Below are 14,656 nucleotides of genomic sequence, written 5' to 3'. Positions count from 1 at the left end.
TCAGGGAAAGCTGTCATTCAAAACTGCATTGTGCTGAACAAGAACAATCCCTCCAAAAAAGTAATGATTTGCAAAAAAAAAAAAAGGGGAGGAAAAAGAAAACGTGCAGAAATGAAGGTGTTAAAATAGCTGTGCAGCTCAGATCTCAGACCCCCCAATGTGTGGCTCACTGACTAATGTAGAGTGACAGCTCAGCAATCAGCATGCCCACAGCAGCTGGAAATCTGAGATCATTTGCTGTTTGCAGCTATGAACCCTGTGTGAGGCAGGAAGTGATGTGCAGCTGCAGGGAGGTGTCAGGCTGAGCAGGAAGTGCTGCTGCTGGAGCTGCTGTCACCCAGGAGGCAGCACAGTCTGCACAGCCTGGCACTCTGACCATGGGCAGGAAGGTCACACTGGCCACCGGCTCCCTAAACCAATGGGCTCTGGACTGTGAAGGGAATCTCCATAGGATCTTACAGAGTCAGTGACAGGGTCAGTGGGCAGCAGTGACACAGTGATACAATCTTCTGTATTACTGTGCCATAGAAAAAATTTGTACAATTGTGCTACAGCATAATTTATACATGACATAAGAAGCAAAAAAGCAACACTGATGCAGAAAGTTTATTAGAAAACTTTTATTACAAAAGAAAAATAATGCAAGAAAAAAAATCTGCAAAATTTTATATGTATAAAATATATTAATGGTTCTGATATTTTCACCCATTTCCCAGAAATTCCCTAGTAAAATCAACTTATCGCTTTCATGGAATGTCTGAGGAGTTAACTTCTCTCATTCCTACTGGAAGACCCCTCCACACTAAGGAAAACAAAAAAAACTAAGCAAACAAAAATTAAAGGGGCATGTTTATTCAGCAAAAAAAGTTATCTCCCCGAACCACCCCCAGCACCCATACACGTGAGTGCGGGACCTATCAATGATGGGTTACACAGGGGAGAGAGAAGAAAGCTTAGATCCCCTGGAAATAATAGTATCAGGCGCTGAAGTGCCGACTGTCCAGTCCTTTTTCTGACAAAGCCAAAAGACCCCAATACACGTGCGGCTGTGTGCACACGGTGCGGATTCTGCTGCAGATCCACAGCGGTTCTGGACCTGCGGGTCCGCTGCAGATTTTGGTGCGTTTTACAGTACCTTTGTTTTCAATGGTAAAGTGGAAAACGCTGTGCACTTGCTGCGGATTTTTCCGCGGGTTACAATCCGCAGCATGTCAATTCTTTGTGCGTTTTCCGCAGCGGTTTCACACCTTATCCATTGTGAGGTGTTAGACCGCAGGTTAATCCGCAGGTAAACCGCAGCTCTCCAAAATCTGTGTGCACTTACCCTGAAACGGTTGGCCAGTCCTGCCGAGATCGGGGAATGTGGTTGGCTTCCATCTCATGATCATGGGGGTTTTGAATTGCTGTGAAGACGCCACATGACCCCATTATCACCACTTCTGGACCCCCCACTCCCTCTCAAAAATGTAAAATGGCCTGCCTTAGATACTAAAAGAGTGTTCAGAGTATGGGCAGGATTCATAATTTGCAGTATTATTTTTAAGCCCCCCCCCCTTTTTTTTCTTCATTTTTTTTCCCACCAAATTCTCCAAAACGGCACACATGGGTTCATGAATTTTTCACAAGCTCAAAAATGCCATTTTTTGCTTTTAATCTTTATGCAGCTTTTTTTTTTTTTTTAAGCAAAAAGTTGTATGTTCTGCCAAAATCACGCATTTTGGGCACAAAAAATTACAGGCATAAAAAAAAAAAAATCATTCCAAAGGGGAGGACATTTGCACAAAAATGTTGCCACATTTTATTTTTTTTCCAAAATCATATTTATTGAAATTTTACATAGTTAAACAGGAAAACACATCAACCTTTTAAAGAGTCGCAGTTAATAATTAAGCTGAAAATATCCAGAAACCTCAAATCCCGTCCACAACGATGAACATAACAAAAAGTCAGTCTGATGCATCTGAAATTGGGCAAAAGGCTCAAAATAAAAAAAGAATAAGGTGCAAATTAAAATCAGGCAAAGAACAGCAAAAGCTAGACAAAAAAAGAAAAAAGGCATAAATGCAATAATGACTCCGGCCGATAAAAAGAAAATGGAAACATTGGATTTCTGTTAATGTTGTTAATGGGTAGGAGAATCTTGGAAATGCACCGTATATATGTATATGAAAAATGGATTTTATACTGGTGGCACAATATGAGCACACAGACCAAAAAATGGGTGACAATCTTTTTTTGCGTTTTTTTTTTCCGCGGTTTTTTTTTCCGGAGCATCCAAATTCTCATTGAATATAGTTGGAAATGCGTTTATTTCCCACAAAATTAATGAACATGCTGCGTTTTTTTTCCGTGATGCGTTTTTTTTGCGGAGAAAAATTCATCATGTGAACAAAAATTGCGGAATGCATTATAAGAGTGGGAAGCTTAATGCGTTTTACAGGGAAAAAATGCTTAAAAAACGCAAAAAAAAACGCTTACGTGGGCACACAGCCTAAACTGTGCAGAAACGCAGCAGAATTTCCTCAATGACCCCGCCCGAGGCCTCCTTCATACAGTTTTTTTTCCTTTATAAGCTTTTTTGGTGCTTGTAACCCAGCAGCCAATCACAGCGCAGTTCTCATTTTACCAGAGCAGTTTAGAAAATGAAAGCTGAGTTCTGATTGTCTCTGTTGCCCATAGCAATGAGGCCTAGTGTGAGTGAAAAAGCCTCTCCCAGGGTCTGGCCATTGCTATACTGCTTCAGTCCCTTTTATATTTTAGACATTTATTTTTCTATGTTTCAGGTATTAAGATTGCAAAAGAGAAGGGAGCGCGGTATCGCCTGGGGCCGGAGCTTGAAATCTGGTGAGTTTTTTTGGTAAATTAAAGTGACGTTCCACAATGTCATTAGATGTGACTATACATTTCTCATGTGAAGTCACTTTTACATAATGTTCTTCGTTTTGTTGCCGCTGCCTCTATCTGTCAGATCGGTGCTGTGTTTTCTTCTTTCCCAAAATGGCCGCCGCAGAGGCACGTGAACCGCTATGGAGAGTCTGGACCCGCCTCACCTGCCTGTCATCTGTTGTGGAATGGACACAACACCGTCCTCCTCTATGGCAAACCGAGTTAGAAATGGTTCAGACTTTCCACAGCTCCCTCCAAGCCTTTGTGGTGGCCGTGTTGTCGTCGCCATAGTGAAAGACAAAGGCAGCAGAATGGAGGACATTAGGTGTGGTGACCGTGCATCCGAAATGTATAGTACTGTTTAATATCGTGGGGTAAAGGGACTCTGAGGGAAGTTTGTACTTTGAGTCCCTTCAGCTAAATACACAAACCTGTGCAGTTTTTAGGTTGAAGGTTCAGTATATGGATGTATGGCATTGTGTAACCACGGTTACAAAAACCCCTTCCAAACAGAGGGCTGGGCCCGTGCTCAGGAGGACTGTGTATTATGGACCTGTTTGCCCAGGTATTGGTACACCAAATCAGCCATAACCTTAAAACTACCCTTGTTGTGTATTTTTTCCCTTGTGCTGATCTAAGTTTTGACGTCAGAAGACATCTGCAGCGGATCCTTTATATCCTGTGCGTTGCTTGTTGTGGCCTCCATGGATTGGACTTGTCTCTTTAGCACACCCCACAAGATCTGCCGTATACCGAGCACAGCCCAAAAGTCCAGCTGTATACTGTACACACCCCACAAGACCCGCCATATACAGGGAACACCCCACAAGATCTGCCGTATACCGAGCACAGCCCAAAAGTCCAGCTGTTTACTGTGCACACCCCACAAGACCCGCCATATACCGGGAACACCCCACAAGACCCGAAATATACCGGGCACAGCCCAAAAGTCCCGCTGTATACTGTGCACACCCCACAAGACCCGCCATATACCGGGAACACCCCACAAGACCCGAAATATACCGGACACAGCCCAAAAGTCCCGCTGTATACTGTGCACACCCCACAAGACCCGCCATATACCGGGAACACCCCACAAGACCCGATATATACCGGACACAGCCCAAAAGTCCCGCTGTATACTGTGCACACCCCACAAGACCCGCCATATACCGGGAACACCCCACAAGACCCGAAATATACCGGACACAGCCCAAAAGTCCCGCTGTATACTGTGCACACCCCACAAGACCCGCCATATACCGGGAACACCCCACAAGACCCGAAATATACCGGACCCAGCCCAAAAGTCCCGCTGTATGCTGTGCACACCCCACAAGACCCGCCATACACCGGGAACATCCCACAAGACCCGAAATATACCGGACACAGCCCAAAAGTCCCGCTGTATACTGTGCACACCCCACACGACCCGCCATATACCGGGAACACCCTACAAGACTCGAAATATACCGGACACAGCCCAAAAGTCCAGCTGTATACTGTGCACACCACACAAGACCCGCCATATACCGAGAACACCCCACAAGACCCGAAATATACCGGACACAGCCCAAAAGTCCCGCTGTATACTGTGCACACCCCACATAGCCATCCGTCTACCGGGCACACGCCTAAAGGCCCACTGTATACTGGGAACGTGCCACAAGGCCTGCTGTATGCCCGGCATGTGCCACAAGACCCGCTGTAAGCCGGGCACGCCCCACAAGACTTGCCGTATACCGGGCACAGCCCACAAGGCCTGCCGTATACCGGGCACAGCCCACAAGGCCCGCCGTATACTGGGCACAGCCCACAAGGCCTGCCGTATACTGGGCACAGCCCACAAGGCCCGCCGTATACCGGGCACAGCCCACAAGGCCCGCCGTGTACCGGGCACAGCCCACAAGGCCCGCCGTGTACCGGGCAGAGCCCACAAGGCCCGCCGTATACTGGGCAGAGCCCACAAGGCCCGCCGTATACCGGGCACAGCCCACAAGGCCCGCCGTATACCGGGCACAGCCCACAAGGCCCGCCGTATACCGGGCACAGCCCACAAGGCCCGCCGTATACTGGGCACAGCCCACAAGGCCTGCCGTGTACTGGGCACAGCCCACAAGGCCCGCCGTATACCGGGCACAGCCCACAAGGCCCGCCGTGTACCGGGCACAGCCCACAAGGCCCGCCGTGTACCGGGCAGAGCCCACAAGGCCCGCCGTATACTGGGCAGAGCCCACAAGGCCCGCCGTATACCGGGCACAGCCCACAAGGCCCGCCGTATACCGGGCACAGCCCACAAGGCCCGCCGTATACCGGGCACAGCCCACAAGGCCCGCCGTATACCGGGCACAGACCACAAGGCTAAGGCTATGTGCGCACATTGCGTATTTGCTTGCAGAAATTTCTGCAAGGTTTCTGTATCTCTTGGCAGCAAGAATGCTGCGGAAAAATATGCTGCTTCTTTGGTGCGTTTTTACATGCATTTTTTCCTGTGCATTCAATGGGTCAAAAATGCAAAAAGAATTGACATGCTGCAGAAAAAAAACGCACTGCAAATACGGACGGAAATTTACTAATCATGTGCACAGCACTTCAGGATTGTCATTGAATAAGCGTGCATAAGTAGAGTTGAGCGACTTTTGGTTTTTTAGGGTCGAGTTTCGTTTCGTGAAACCCGACTTTTCCAAAAGTCGGGTCGAGCAAGATCGTCCGATTATAGGGAAAAGTCGGGGTCGTCCCGAAACACGAAACCCAATGTAAGTCAAAGGGGAATAAAAGTCGGCAGTGAGAGGAGGACAGGAAACACACCTACAGTGCCCATTTGAATGCCAAAAGCATCAATTCTTCTTACTTAAGCTTGTCAACCTTAATTAACTTCATAATACAAGTAACGCACTGAAAAATGGGGGTTATTTGGCTAAAGTTGTGGGGGGGGAGGGTTGGCTCCAGGTTTTCATGTGCCCTGGGCGAAAGAGCGCCCCTTTAACACATACCACAACTCATCATGCCCCGATACGGCAGAGAAATAGCGGTATAGTACAATGAAAAATACCTCACTTTTTACATCTCATGACGAGGCCCATCTATTTCTCCATACAGAATCATTGGTCCCATATAATGTTTGAAACAGTATATGATGAGCTCCACATAATGCTACAGTATATGTTGGTCCCCATGGATGAAGCTCCACTGTCTTATGGGCCCAAATAATGCTCCAAACATAATGGGCCCCATTTCTAATGCTCTAGTGTATAATGGGCCCTGTAAATGCTGCTCCAGTGTCTGATGTCCACCTTTGGAATGTTCCAGTGTATGGTGGGCCCCATCTATCATTCTCCAGAGTATAGTGCTCCCCAAAAATTGCTGTCCCAACATTGAAAACAATCAAATAAGTCTCCTCGCTAGGGAATCCCTGTACTAGTCTGGACTCCTCGTCGTCCCCATCTTCCATCTCACTGCACAGTATTTCAACCTTGCAAGTGCTGTGATCCTGAGCAAGCAGGGGAGGCCCACTCGTTGGCGACGGCACTGGCACAGGGCCCCTGATAGTACGGTGGTGTGTCTGATGGCGGGTGGGCCGAACCTGCACTTTCTTCTGCAGCTTCCTCTTTGTCACCGTGTAAGATGGAACTGTATATGGGAAGGGTAACCTGAGTTTCATCAGGGTCAGATTCAGGCTGTGTAGAGTGCGAGGGGAATGTAGTGGTCTGGGTCAATGTACCAGCAGATTCATCAAGCAGTGGCTGGGCATCAGTGCACTTGTGTCGCCCCCAGGAGTACGGTCGCCACAGTGGCATTACCTTCCTCCTAGGGAGTGTGATGTCATGCTTGGGAGCAACGAAGGATCTCTCTAGCAGGTTAACTGATTGGGCGGCGTTATTCCCACGAGTCATGACCCTCCAAACAGCGTTCATGAAGGCAAAGTGTTTGTTTTACGTGGGCAGTATGGTTGCAAAGCTGAACCTTAAAGGAATGTCCAGAAGGGCACCACCAGGAGTGGAGCCTACGGTTTAATTCGACTCCACCTGGGAAACCTCAACCATGCCAGCTACAGAACAGATGCACACATTGCAAGCTTAATTCCGTTAACGAACGAGACTCCGTCATGCCCCGCGGTCCGAGTCCGGCTTACTAGAGGGACACGTGAGGCTCTGGCACATGAGATTGGCCAATAACTGGTGTGTCATGCCCTTACATGTCCGTGGCTGCATGTGCGCTACACTGAAAAGGCCAGCGTTTGTCGCTTACAGGTGAAGATAACCCGCTGAACAACGTTAGTGATGGGGATCTGTGATTACAATTATTACCCGCGAACGATGATTTCCCAGTAAGTGCAGGTCAACCGCAGTTCCGGAATTAGGCCTAACCGTCATTCCTGAAAAAATGAAAAACTTACGTGTGCAAACCACAGGTGCTGTAGCTTGCTTAACAGCTCGCCAGCCGTTCTCAGGCCCAGTATGGATTACACGTGATTGCACAAAGGTGAGAAAGGGTACCGTATCCCCGGATAACATGTATGGATAGCGTACACATTCAAAATATATGTCTATACATCAGGAGGCAGGCTCAGACGGTGTTAGGCCCAGTATGGCTTGCAGGTGATTGCACAAAGGTGAGAAAGGGTACCGTATCCCCGGATAACATGTATGGATAGCGTACACATTCAAAATATATGTCTATACATCAGGAGGCAGGCTCAGACGGTGTTAGGCCCAGTATGGCTTGCAGGTGATTGCACAAAGGTGAGAAAGGGTACCGTATCCCCGGATAACATGTATGGATAGCGTACACATTCAAAATATATGTCTATACATCAGGAGGCAGGCTCAGACGGTGTTAGGCCCAGTATGGCTTGCAGGTGATTGCACAAAGGTGAGAAAGGGTACCGTATCCCCGGATAACATGTATGGATAGCGTACACATTCAAAATATATGTCTATACATCAGGAGGCAGGCTCAGACGGTGTTAGGCCCAGTTTGGCTTGCAGGTGATTGCACAAAGGTGAGAAAGGGTACCGTATCCCCGGATAACATGTATGGATAGCGTACACATTCAAAATATATGTCTATACATCAGGAGGCAGGCTCAGACGGTGTTAGGCCCAGTATGGCTTGCAGGTGATTGCACAAAGGTGAGAAAGGGTACCGTATCCCCGGATAACATGTATGGATAGCGTACAGATTCAAAATATATGTCTATACATCAGGAGGCAGGCTCAGACGGTGTCAGGCACAGTATGGATTTGATGGCCCAGATTACACAGCAGAGGAGCAGGGAGAGGTAAAGATTGCAAATGCTGGGGCCCTGCCCAAGCAAGGGGGGCCCACTCATGGGCGTCGGTACTGGCACTGGGCCCCTCATAGTACAGCGGTGTGTCTGACGGCGGGTGTGCACCACCACCGTCAGAGACACTTGATTGCACTATGAGGGACCCTGTGCCAGTGCCCGCACCCAAGAGTCTGCCTACCCACCTGTCCAGGGCAACGGCACTCGCACGGTGTCGTGCGCTAGGTGGTGACCCTGGCCATGGGGGGGGGGGAGGCAGCACAGTTAGGGAGTTTTAGAAAGTGGCATATGTTGATGTTGGACATTCAGCTGATGCAAAAGGCGAAATAGGTGAAGTACCAGGAAGAGGTGGACCAAAGCAAGCCATTTTTCTGTCACCCTATGTGTCATCAGAGGAAGGTGGGACAAAATCCTTGGAAACCCATGCATGGTTCATTTTAATGAAGGTTAGATCATCCACATTTTGGGTTGACAGACGGGTCCTTTTTTCTGTCAGGATTGATCCAGCTGCACTGAAGACTCTTTCCGATAGCACACTTGCAGCTGGGCAAGCGAGATCCTGTAAGGCATATTGGGCCAATTCAGGCCAGGTGTCCAGTTTAGCGGCCCAATAGTCAAAGGGGAATGACCTGTGTGGGAGAACGTCGATATGGGAGGAAAAGTAGTTTGTAACCATAGTTGACAACTGCTGTCTCCTGTCACTTTCCATCGATGCAGTATTACCAGTTGTGTGAGCGGTATTTGAAAAATCAGTCCACAACATTGTCATGAAACCCCTGTCTCCAACGCCACTTCTGCTGTGTGCACCACGAACACCTCTGCCAAGCTGCCCCCGGCCCGTACGGCTCGTGTGAGAACCATCACCGCTGCTGTGTGTTGGGAATGCCTCAAGCAACCGATTTACCAGAGTTGCTTGTTTATTAGCCAATATTAGGTCAAGGTTCTCCTGTGGCATGATGTTTTGTAATTTGCCTTTATAGCGTGGATCCAGGATGCTGGCCAACCAGTAGTCGTCATCGTTCATCATTTTGGCAATGCGTGGGTCCCTTTTTAGGATCTGCAAGGCATAATCTGACATGTGGGCCAATGTTCCCGGTGTCAATGATGCACTGCGAGTGCTGGTTGGAGGAGCACTTTCTGGCAAATCCACATCCCTCCAGTCACGCACAAACCCTGTACCAGACCTTGCCACGCCAACATTTTCACTTGCCCCACGAGATGCATCCTCCTCCCCTAAGTAATCATCCCCATCATCCTCCTCCTCCTCTTCTTCCTCCACCTCGTCCAGGAGAGGTCCCTGAGCAGACAATGGCTGAATGTCATCAAGGATTCCCTCCTCCTCTTCCTCCTCATCAACATTGGCTGCAGATGCCTGCTCCATAAGGTGCGTCAAAGTTTGCATGAGCAGACGCATAAGTGGGATGCTCATGCTTAGGATGGCGTCGTCTGCGCTTACCAGCCGTGTGCATTCCTCAAAACACTGAAGGACTTTACAGAGGTCTTTCAGCTTCAACCACTGCACACCTGTCAACTCCATGTCTGCTCTCAAAGTGCCTGGCCGTGTATCCTCCCGCAAATGCATTATGGCCTGCCTCTGCTCGCACAGCCGCTCCACCATGTGCAGGGTGGAGTTCCACCTTGTTGCAATGTCGATAATGAGGCGGTGGTTGGGAAGGTGGAGCAATCGCTGCAGCTTCTGCATACGAACGGAGTGTACAGGCGACCGGCGGATGTGCGCGCACAGTCTTCGCACCTTCTGGAGCAGGGCTGTTAACTCCGGATAATTTTTGAGGAAGCACTGCACCACCAGGTTCAAGGTGTGAGCCAAGCAAGGTATATGGCTGAGTTTTGAAAGGGCTATGGCTGCCACAAAATTACGGCCGTTATCACTAACTATCTTGCCTGCCTCAAGATGTACACTGCCCAGCCATGACTCAGTTTGTCGCTTCAAGTACTCGGCCAGCACCTCGGCGGTGTGTCTGTTGCCCAAACACATCATCTGCAACACAGCCTGCTGACGCTTTCCACTAGCTGCTCGATAGGGGGACACATCGTGTGCAACAGTGGCAGCTGCAGATGGAGTGCTCGTACGACTGCGCTCTGTGGACGAGCTTTCGCTTCTGGAGGAGGAGGAGAAGGAGGAGGGTCGAACGTCTACAGCCAACTGTTTCCTATACCGTGGGCTAGGCAGCACTGTCCCACCACCGCTGTCCCCTGTGGACCCTGCATCCACCACATTAACCCAGTGCGCAGTGATGGACACGTAACGGCCCTGGCCGTGCCGACTGGACCATGCATCAGTTGTGAGGTGCACCTTTCCGCTCACTGACTGCTTGAGTGCATGGACAATGCGGTCTTTCACATGATGGTGGAGGGCTGGGATGGCTTTGCAAGAGAAGAAGTGGCGACTGGGTAGGTCATAGCGTGGTACTGCATAGGCCATGAGTTCGCGGAAAGCTGTGCTTTCCACCAACCGAAAGGGCATCATCTCAAACGAGATTAGTTTGGCAATGTGAGCGTTCAAACCCAGTGTACGCGGATGAGAGACTGAGTACTTTCTTGACCTACTCATAGTGTCTGGGAGGGTGAGCTGGACTTGAGAACTGCATATGGTGGAAGTAGCGGTGGACAGGGCGGACTGAGAGAGGGTTGATGGTGATGGAGTTGTTGTTCTTTCTGATGGCCTAGAATCAGTCTTTCGTTGATATAACAGTGGGATTCCCTGACTGCTGTGGCCTTGCAACGACACCTCAACATTTGCTGCTGTGCTAACCGGTGGGCTTACAGTGGGGGAAACAATGTAGCGTTGATGACTACCTTCGTTGTGATCAGTTGCACATGTGGCACTTGAGGTTTGGTGTTGTGTCCATGCTTGCAAGTGCATGCTGGTTAAATGTCTAAGCATGCAACTGGTATTCAAATTTTTCAGATTTTTCCCTCGGCTAAAGGTCTTTGCGCACTTCTTACAGATAACCTTGGCCTGATCATGAGGATTTTGTTCAAAAAAGTGCCACACTGCACTCTTCCTACTTTGGCAGACATTTTGCGGTCTAGCACGCTGTGATCTTTTGACCCTCTGGACAAGCTGTCCAGCAACTCTTTTGATGTTTGGAACCTGTCTTTGGAGTGCTTCGGGCCTGCCAGATAACAGCTGTTGCGATGTCGATGTCTGCTGTGGATGCTCCTCATCTCAGCTATTGGAAGCAGCACCCTCTTCCCCCAATGGATGCCAATCTGGGTCAACAACTGGGTCATCCATCACCTCCTCTTCTATGTCATGTGCACCTTCCTCTGTGTCACCGTGTATGGTGGTATAGTGTGCGGGAAGGGGCACCTGAGTCTCATCAGGGTCAGAATCTGGCTCTGTACACTGCGAGGACAATGTAGTGCTCTGAGTGAATGTACCAGCAGAATCATCCATCAGCGGCTGTGCATCAGTGCACTCCATGTCAGATTCATCTTGGCCTGGGTAATTCACCATTTCACTTGATAATCCAGGCATGGTATGTGAAAACAGCTCCATGGAGTAATCAGTAGTATGGCCTGCGTCATCCTTCAATCTTGGTTGGGGTGAAGGACACAAGGAAAGGTGTGGTTCAAGAACATGAGCCTCCAATGACGACTCAGTGCTTTTACTTTTTACAACTGAAGAAGAGGAGGCGATAGAGCTGGAGGCTGAGTCAGCAATGTAAGACAAAACTTTTTCCTGATGCTCTGGCTTTAAAAGCGGTTTGCCAACTCCTAGAAAACTAAGCGTTCGAGGCCTTATGTAGCCAGACGATGACGCAGGCTCAACACCTCCTGCATTCGGTCCTATTTTGCTCTTGCCTCTACCATCAGATCCACCACCAACACCATCATTACCAGCTGCCAACCCCCGCCCAATTCCACGGCCTCTTCCACCAGCCTTCCTCATTTTTGGTAGAAATGTAGACAAAATCCAACAAACTATATAGTAATGTAAAGCAAGGTACAAGGTGTCTATAGGACAGGGGAGATTTTGAATTTCTGCAGACACTTGTGGACACTGGACACTTTTGGATTGTGTGAGGCCCACTGAATATCTGAGCGCTCTGTCACAGGCTCGATGGCACAGCTGTGACCAAAGTGACTAGAGGATAAGGGAGATTTTGAATTTCTGCACACACTTGTGGACACTGGACACTTTTGGATTGTGTGAGGCCCACTGAATATCTGAGCGCTCTGTCACAGGCTCGATGGCACAGCTGTGACCAAAGTGACTAGAGGATAAGGGAGATTTTGAATTTCTGCACACACTTGTGGACACTGGACACTTATGGATTGTGTGAGGCCCACTGAATATCTGAGCGCTCTGTCACAGGCTCGATGGCACAGCTGTGACCAAAGTGACTAGAGGATAAGGGAGATTTTGAATTTCTGCACACACTTGTGGACACTGGACACTTATGGATTGTGTGAGGCCCACTGAATATCTGAGCGCTCTGTCACAGGCTCAATGGCACAGCTGTGACCAAAGTGACTAGAGGATAAGGGAGGTTTTGAATTTCTGCACACACTTGTGGACACTGGACACTTTTGGATTGTGTGAGGCCCACTGAATATCTGAGCGCTCTGTCACAGGCTCGATGGCACAGCTGTGACCAAAATGACTAGAGGATAAGGGAGATTTTGAATTTCTGCACACACTTGTGGACACTGGACACTTTTGGATTGTGTGAGGCCCACTGAATATCTGAGCGCTCTGTCACCGGCTCGATGGCACAGCTGTGACCAAAGTGACTAGAGGATAAGGGAGATTTTGAATTTCTGCATACACTTGTGGACACTGGACACTTTTGGATTGTGTGAGGCCCACTGAATATCTGAGCGCTCTGTCACCGGCTCGATGGCACAGCTGTGACCAAAGTGACTAGACGATAAGGGAGATTTTGAATTTCTGCATACACTTGTGGACACTGGACACTTTTGGATTGTGTGAGGCCCACTGAATATCTGAGCGCTCTGTCACAGGCTCGATGGCACAGCTGTGACCAAAGTGACTAGACGATAAGGGAGATTTTGAATTTCTGCACACACTTGTGGACACTGGACACTTATGGATCGTGTGAGGCCCACTGAATATCACAGCGCTATGTCACAGGCAGAAATTGGCTAGTGTATCACAAACTACAAGGTGTATGTAGAATTGGGCAGAATAGGAATCTCCCTAGAGTGCAGGTCTGTAAGAACGGAACATGTCCTCGTTTTATTCTCACAGAGTGACACACTGATAGCTTCACTGTGGCTGTGATAACAGCCGTTACACGGTACTGTGTGAGGAGCGTACACCGCTGTATGGTGTGAAAAAATGCACGCTCAGTAAAATTGGGATTGCTTTTAAAAAAGCAGTTTGCGGAGCAGTGGGTAAACAGCAATGCAGGAATGTCAGGAAGCCTTAGAAGGCAGCCCAACAACCAACACCACTGATACACCACAATATAGCCTCCCCTTGCACTGCACACACAGTGACTGGTGTGTTGTACAGGCAAAATCGCTAGCAGCAGAAGCAGTTTTTTTTTCTTCTCAGCAGGACAAAAAAAAAAAATTGGGATTGCTTTTAAAAAAGCAGTTTGCGGAGCAGTGGGTAAACAGCAATGCAGGAATGTCAGGAAGCCTTAGAAGGCAGCCCAACAACCAACACCACTGATACAACACTATATAGCCTCCCCTTGCACTGCACACACAGTGACTGGTGTGTTGTACAGGCAAAATCGCTAGCAGCAGAAGCAGTTTTTGGTGTCTTCTTCCCTGCCTAACGCTCTCCCTACAAAATCAGCAGCAGCAGCAGCTCTCTCTATTCTGAGATCAGCATGAGTAACATGGCGGTCGGCATGCACGCCCTTTTATACCCCCTGTGACGCCCACCAAAGCAAGCCAATCACTTGCATGCCCTTCTCAAAGATGGTGTTGACCCCTGCCTATGTCATCACGTTGCCCACAGTGTCCGTGGATCCTGATTGGCTGAAAAAGAGCGCAAAACAAACTTTTGAAACGCGATTTTGGCGCGTAAGTCGCCGACCTCGTGGCCGACCACATCCTAGGGTCGGGTTTCGTTTCATGAAACCCGACTTTGCCAAAAGTCGGCGACTTTTAAAATTTTTCGACCCGTTTCGCTCAACTCTATGCATAAGTATTTCGTTGCGTTTTTGGACCTTTTACGCACGTAAAAAACGCAGCAAATACACAATGTGCACACATAGCCTTATTCTTTTGAAGTTTACTCGTTATAAAAGTTTGGCTTTTTTCATTTTGCTCACATCCATACAGTTGCTCAATTGTTCTGCATCCAAAACAAACATCTGCTTTAAAAACGGACTTTTCACTTGCTGCTTTATATCTCACCCCTGACAGATGCAATTGTTATGAGATAATAGATGTTATTCTCTTCACATGTTATGGCTGATCAGTGTACGTTTAAATGTCTGACATGTAATACTAAATTTCCCCAGTAGAGGTCACTGT

General features: G+C 48.6%; 1 pseudogene; it reads left to right on the top strand.

The window, feature by feature from the left end:
• The first annotated feature begins 211 nt into the window (after nucleotides 1-211).
• LOC141091690 (glutamine-dependent NAD(+) synthetase-like) overlaps nucleotides 212-14,656 on the top strand; it is a 30,610-nt pseudogene continuing 16,165 nt past the window's right edge.

Source organism: Dendrobates tinctorius, unplaced genomic scaffold (assembly GCF_039654945.1).
Source record: "Dendrobates tinctorius isolate UK_male_01 unplaced genomic scaffold, ASM3965494v1 ptg000055l, whole genome shotgun sequence".
NCBI classification, from domain to species: Eukaryota; Metazoa; Chordata; class Amphibia; order Anura; family Dendrobatidae; genus Dendrobates; species Dendrobates tinctorius.
This window is presented reverse-complemented; position numbering and strand designations above follow the sequence as displayed.